Genomic DNA, 7,549 nt, shown 5'->3' on the forward strand with positions numbered 1-7,549 from the left:
AGGTTGGGAAAAACAGTCCTCCGGAAAAAAAACATCTTACATTCCAAACACAAATACAGAAAATTTGTCTAACTTAGACTTTGAAACTGGTTTCGTCATCATATCTGCTACCATTGACTCAGTTGGACAGTAATCAATGAGCACTTTCCTTTCATGTACAGCTGACCTTATAAAATGATATTTCACATCAATGTGTTTACATCTTTGTCTGTTCACTGGATTTTTTGACAAAGCGATTGTTCCCTGATTGTCCTCCAATATCATAGGTATTTCATACTCAAACTCATCAAGATCTTGAATCAAATAAGTCAAATACATACATTCCTGAATTGTTGCTGCTAATGCCATGTATTCGGCTTCACAAGTTGATAGTGCTGTAGTTGTCTGCTTTTTGGTTTTCCATGATATCAAAGGACCATTTTCATTTAGGCTTACACAATAACCTGTCATACTGCGTCTATCAGAAACATCGGATGCCCAATCTGCATCACTGTATGCTTGTAGACCTAGTTTTCCACTTGAACATTTCCTAAAACACAATTCTTTTCCTCGACTACCTTTTAGATACCTCAGAACATGTTTCACTGCTGTCCAATCATCAACAGTTGGCGCATTGAAGTGTTGTGACAGTTTGCTGACAACATAGCTTAAATCAGGTCGCGTACAATAGCTCAGATAAATAAGACATCCTACCGCTTCACGATATCTCCTCACATCTGGTAATGTCTCGAATTTATCAGAATGAGTCCATTTCTGTTCACAGGGTGTTAACCTTGGCTTACAGTTTTGCATGTTAAATCTCTTTAAAATGTTCTCAATATATATTTTCTGTGACATTTTGACACATTCTTTTTCTTGAAGAAAATCTATTCCTAGAAAATGGTTAAGTTTCCCCAGATCTTTCATTTGGAATTTAGAAGAGAGCATTTCTTTCACGCCTGAAAGCACATTTTCATTGTTAGCTGCAATGAGTAAATCATCCACCCACACTGTCAATAGAAAATTGTATTTATTAGTCAGTATAAGCTTTTAATGATATAAGTTTGCTTGTGATAGAATGCTGCATGATGATCATTTCCTTGCTTAGAGCTGGTTGTTCTTTTGATTGTTCAGGACTGATTGTTCTTTATAAAACATGTTCTGATATTTGTATCTGAGTCTTCTCACAGCGATAGTAAGAAGACAAACAAGCAGTTCTGACCTCGAACACACACACACACACACACACACACAATCACATACGCACATGCTCACGTCAAATGTATTCATTTTTCTTGTGCATAAATAAAGACAAGTGCAAGAGCAGAGCGCGCATCGCAGGGCCCCCACTCTGGTGTGAGCGTTCTGTGATCGCCCTTGTATACATGTAAATGCTGCAGCGTCTGTGTGTTTCTCCTCTTAGACTCTCAGCTGAAGAAGTGTCTTTAGAATAAATCTCTTGACATTTATTTTGGTCCTTCGAAGCCGGGGCAGAAACATCAGAACTCTTATCTGTGACTCTGTTCCAGGATCCAGCACTGATTCCTGACGCTGTGGGAAGCCAGCACCGAAGTCTGTGCACAGCCCTCTTAGATGAGGCCGAAAGACCTGGGACGCTAAAATTCGGGTCCAGGCCGGTGTTTTTAGTCTGGTCCATGGCGGTGGGATTCAGTCTGGCGATCCGAACCACCAGTGAGACGTCTGAGGGTGAGAAACACTATTTTGGTTAGGAATCGCCGTAATGAACCGACAAATAAAATAGGTTAGGAATCGCCGTAATGAACCGACAAATAAAATAGGTTAGGAATCGCCGTAATGAACCGACAAATGAAATAGGTTAGGAATCGCCGTAATGAACCGAATAACAAACAAAATAGAAACGCATACAAATAGGTTAGGATTCGCCGTAAGGAACTGAATTAGACTTAGGTTTTAGAAGTAGCCGTAATTACTTCATAACAAATTGAAAAAGCGCGCAAATGTCTATGTGTGTATGTGTCTAGAAGTAAGTTGATTTTACAGCACAATACGCTGCTGAACTACTTCTATTTTATTTTGTTTTCTTTGCTGAGGCTCACGTACTGGTGACATTGGAGAACGGTTGGGCTTCGTCTCGTAACACTGGTACCGCTTGACCTTTAGGGTCAAGTCGAAGGCCGTATCAGTAACCACTCTGAAGTCGAGCGTGCCAGTGACGGCCCAGCAAAATCTTTAAAAATGGGGAATAAACAAGCAAAATTAACACCTGACGAGGAATGATTAGAAAAACAAGAAACCGGAGCAGGAATAATCCAAAAGAAGGGGAGAGGAATGGAGAGGCAGACAGGCAAAAAAAAAAGAGTAAAAGCATTAACAAACAAAGAAGGCAGTGACTCAGAACAGGATAGCAGCCCAGGTGAAGAGAATAGTTCAGATCAGGAAGAACATAATAATCCCTCACCAAGTGAAAAATTCAAGATCAAAGTAGAAGTTTAAAAAGGGCTGGAAACAGACCCGACTGAATACATATAGATACAAGAGGAATAAAGTAAAATAAACAAAAGGCTAAATTAATTTAGAACTTAACTGTAATGTATTCAAGTTGATGATAGCAAGGATAACAACCTGTAAACTGGTATTAACAATGACACATAGTTGAGATGAAGACCATGCCCTGAATGAACAGAATGATTCACACAAACACATATTAAATAAATTAGAGAACTGCATAAGATATATTAAGGTTGTGTCATTGTTCAGCCAAGGAAAGTGTGTGAAAATGTAAATGTCTCCAACTTGGGAAAAGGTGAAACTGCAGATCACCACCCTTGGTGGATACAAATAAAATATAAATAAATATTGTAATAGACTATTGCTGTTATATAATGAGATAATAGCGTTAATAATGAAATAATATTAATATGAAGAGGCACCTCTGTAAGTTATGATGTGAGGTGGATAATTGCTAAAAGTAGTCTGCATCAAGCTTAAGGTTTGCTCAACTTCAGTACAATAACATATGAGATGAAGAAAATAATTAGTTTAGATATTTTCTTTAAGTGCATAGAAGCACTTGACCTGCTTGAAAACCTGTCATCCTAGATAAGACATTGCTGAAATATAGAGCACACCTATACTAACAACCAATAAGCTAAACCCTGTATATAATAGCTAAAGCTACAAGATTGAGAAGCTGAATTAAATATGTGGTCACTGCTAAGCTGATGAGCAGGTTACACTTTTTTACAGCAGAAGCTACATGAGAACACATCAGAGGGAGGGAAACAGCTATTAAAGCTCAAACACGCAGCTGTCTGTGGGCTCAGTTTTTTCCCTCACACTTCTGATTTGTCTTTGGCAGCAGCATTTTTGCATCCTGACTCGTGTGTATAAAACGTTGATACCATCAGCAACTTATTTGTTTGTTTTTTTTTTGTTTTTTGTTTTGTTTTGTTTTGTTGTTTTGAAAATTAATTAAATTTGTGATCACACTCGTGGATCACAGTGACACATAATGATTAGGCATATGATTTACTAATGCAGATGTAATAAGTTTATTCTAAAATTCAAGGAGAACAAACAAGAACAACATCTTCAGTTGTTCTCTGTGTAGTGTGCTGAATTTTGTTTTTGTTTTTTTGTTTTGACGTGTTGCTTGAGTGAGGAATACTGTGACTTCTGAAGTAGCTCTCATGCGACCTTGATGATGATAAGTTCAGAGCGAGCCGAGAGCTGGGTTGTCTGCTTTGCTTTAGGTGATAAGGCAGAAAAGTTAAAGCTTAGTTTCTTGTCTGGAAAAAAAAAAAAGAAAAGAAAAAAAAGGAGATTCTGTGTTTCTCAGGCAAGAACAACTACAATTTCATTTTCTGTTTTTGAAAAAGGAGAATTTAAAATAATAATAATAATAATAATAATAATAATAAAACAAACAAAGAATGATGTTTGTTTAAGTGGTGAATAAAGCTAATACTGCAAAATACCGACTAGTGCATGATCTGCGAGCAATAAATGAAATCACTGAAATGATGCCACCAGTAGTAGCGAATCCCCACACTATACTGAATCAAGTCACTCCAAATGAACAATGGTTCTCAGTGATAGACTTATCAAACGCTTTCTCAGTGTTTTGCTTCACTTTTGAGGGGCAGAGACAGTTTCTACTCTACGTAGATGACATTTTAGTGACTGGCCACACAGAGGGAGGGTGTAAGCGAATTACTATCGCCGTGTTACGTCGCTGAGTTAAGGCCACAAGGTATCTTAAATAAACTCTAATTATAAAGTCACATACTTTTCTACAATGAAAAAAAAAAAAAAAAAAAAAAAAAGGCCCTGACTCTCTGAACACAATATTCTCTTCATAACTCAGCAGTATGAAATGTCATGAAACAGTGTAACTCACTCACAGTAAATCAGCAGTATAGGATAATACCAACCTATCTAATTAATCTAATGATTTCACATTCTTTTAACTCAGAAGTGTGATGCAAACTAAACTACATACTGATTACACAAGTATGATGTGGCCTACAGCAGTATCATGATTCACTCATTTTGATTACAGGTATAATGTAATATATAACAGCATATAATCTCAAAACTGCTACAAGCACATTTGCCTTTCTGAACACACGCGAGTGAAAGGCAGCTGTTAAGAAAATGCCCTTTTGGGTGAGACAGGCCAGAGGCCCTGCATGCAAGCGTACTAACACACATACATGCAATGAAGGACAGCTTACACTATAGCACACACTATACATGCACCTCTGTATCTCTCATTGGTGTTAAAGCAGGAAAAACTTAACAGAGTTTTGTTATCAATGCTGACTTATCCACCGCTGACATTTAACTCTTCAGCTTGACAATAGGTGAAACGTTTGTGAAACAGAGAAGAATAAATAAAGATAGAGAGAGTCTGGTATGACCAAGCAGTAATCAGACAATAAATTTAGTTGGTAATACAATAAATTGTGGAATGCTTTCTGTTTGATTGATGCAACACAAGTAATTACTGTATGAAGGAAATTCTCTTTGAACGTGCATTTCTGTTGACCTATCAACTTAGCGCATTATGAGCTGATATGCAAATTAGTTGATTGATACTAGATTTGAAAAATGACTGGATTATAAAATAAGTATATAAGTATAAGTATAAGTATAAGTAATAATAATAAAACGTAACAGAGGGTTGAAATTAGTTTCTTGTTTCTAGTGTGTGGAGGAAGATTTTATCATGGCACACATCTGTTTACATGGGAGAAAACTCGTCATGTGATACGACATTTAGCATATGCTTCTGATGTTCAGCACATCAGAAGGATGACTCTGAAATTAGAAAGGGAAACAATTTGCTGACAAAGCTGAAAAAACAGCAGCAGCCATAAAAACCACAGCCTTGTTAACAACTCATGAAAATCACACCATTCAACTGTCTGTACTGCAGGACGAACAAAAAGCACCACCTAAAGAACAGAAACAATGGCTAAAACACGGAGCAGTACTAGACACTGATGACATATTGAAAATATGTCATTACACAAAACAGCCGCTCTAGTGAGCCATGGTTTTAAGCCATGGCTCATCAGGAGGGGTGATCCAAGGAATGGTCCTTATTAGAAACCGACAATTTTGACAAACAGAGAAGTTGTTTTGAACAATAAACTGCCGCAAGACTGTTCTTCTCCAGTATCTTGCAGGTTGAAGCCAGGTGATTGGGTCCTGATTCGAGTTCTCCATAGAAAGAATGGAGCTCGCCCAGCTGGGAAGGTCCCTACCAAGTGCTCATCACCACACCAACCGCCTGTAAGATAGCAGAAAGACCATCTTGGATTCACCAAAGCCACTGCAAGAAAGTGAGTGACAGCCTAGACTCATAGACTCCAGCACCCCTACCTTCTGGTGATCTACCTGGTGAAGAGAGGCTGATTGGGTATATCCGCCCTCTACTTCTCGCCAGTAGTCCACTCACCCGAGGATCTAGGTGGTTTGGGTGTCATGAAGACACTCGCCATCCTAGCAGCTGTCCTCCTGCTCCTAGCAGGACTCCTCGCGCTTTTCGATGACAATAAGAAGACAAACAACACCACCTGCAGACAAGATGACGCATGACAATTCACACCTCCGTGACATGACACAAGACCACATTCACCAATGGATGAATAACGCATAGTACCGACGTACATGACAGAACCAAGGGAGAGCCTAACAACACTGCGTGTTACGTCTGCTCCCACATGCCAAGCACCTCAACGCATCCCACCTTTATGGAGACTACATAACAAAACACAAGCCAAATGTGCCGCCAGCTTTTCGGGCGTTGGCTATCAGCATAATAAAATCACCATCAACGAGACAAGCTCATCTACTCGCTTAACTTCCTTAGTACTTTCAGGACACCCCAATACAATAATCACCATTGAAGACGCTGGACTTGACAAAGGAACGTGTGACAATTTCGGATCAACTCAATGTGACAAACCGGAACACATCCATTCACTTCCCAGTGTTCTTGGACCAAACCCCAGGAAGAATCACTCCATGTGCTACCAGCATACAACGGTAACAGACCGCTTGGAACACCACTAACTGTAAGCAGACGCTGGAAGTGGAGAAGGGCCCCTGTGAACATACTGGCCCCTCAAATGGACTTACTGGGTGCCCCTCAAATGGCACTTACTGGGTGCAAGGAATGGCCTGGCTATGTGGGCAACGTGCTTATTTCATACTCCCCCAGGCTGGACCGGAGTTTGTGCCCCCATCTTCATATCAGACCACACCTTCAGGATAACCGCTGTAAACACCACCCCAACCACACGCGGAAAGGAAGATCAACATCTCCAGGTATCCAACCACACAACCCCGTGTACGGCAGTGATGTGCCCGAGGAATTCAAACTATGGACCACTGGACAGAAGGTCCTCCACTCACTGTTTCCGTGGGTTGGAACCGGAAAAAACATGTTAAGGATTGAAACTCTGGACTACCGCTTTGGACTCTTCTTGAACGCTTCATGCAAGATCAACGAACAGCAGAATCAGGAAATCAATGCATTACGGATCGCAGTGATGCAACATCAAGTAGCTTTGGACATGATACTGGCAGAAAAATGGGGACTTTGCGTCCTCTTTCAACAACACCTGCTGCACTTACATACCAGACAATGTACACTCATCAAACATGACTGATGCCCTGAACGCCTTGAGACAGATCCAGCAGGCCCAAAGTCAGGACTATGTGAGTAATACAAGTGACTGGTTTTCTTGGTTTTACACTGGCTCCTGGCTACAGGTGCTAAAGAGACTACTCATCGGAGTTGGAGTATTTTTACTTTATTTTGTTTTTGTAACATGTATCCTGCCATGTCTAAAACTCATGATTAACCGCATAATCGTTTCCACTGTAGCTGCATACATAGCTGTGACAAATGATGATGATCCCGACCTGTTGGAATGTGAAGACTTTGTGTGATTAATGATGATGTGACAGAAAATGTACAACAAGATGTTACATGCTGATATCTCACTTAAAGGTTATACTGACAACAGGAGGGAATGTCAATAGAAAATGTATTTATTAGTCAGTATAAGCTTTT

General features: G+C 39.7%; 1 long non-coding RNA gene across 1 annotated transcript; it reads left to right on the forward strand.

Moving 5' to 3' along the window:
• Positions 1-1,411: 1,411 nt before the first annotated feature.
• LOC112845266 (uncharacterized) lies at positions 1,412-2,532 on the forward strand. The gene is made up of 2 exons (XR_003218066.1): positions 1,412-1,815; positions 1,873-2,532. It is a non-coding gene; the product is annotated as an uncharacterized LOC112845266 (long non-coding RNA).
• The last annotated feature ends 5,017 nt before the right edge of the window (positions 2,533-7,549 follow it).

This window comes from Oreochromis niloticus, unplaced genomic scaffold (assembly GCF_001858045.2).
Source record: "Oreochromis niloticus isolate F11D_XX unplaced genomic scaffold, O_niloticus_UMD_NMBU tig00006525_pilon, whole genome shotgun sequence".
Lineage (NCBI taxonomy): Eukaryota > Metazoa > Chordata > Actinopteri > Cichliformes > Cichlidae > Oreochromis > Oreochromis niloticus.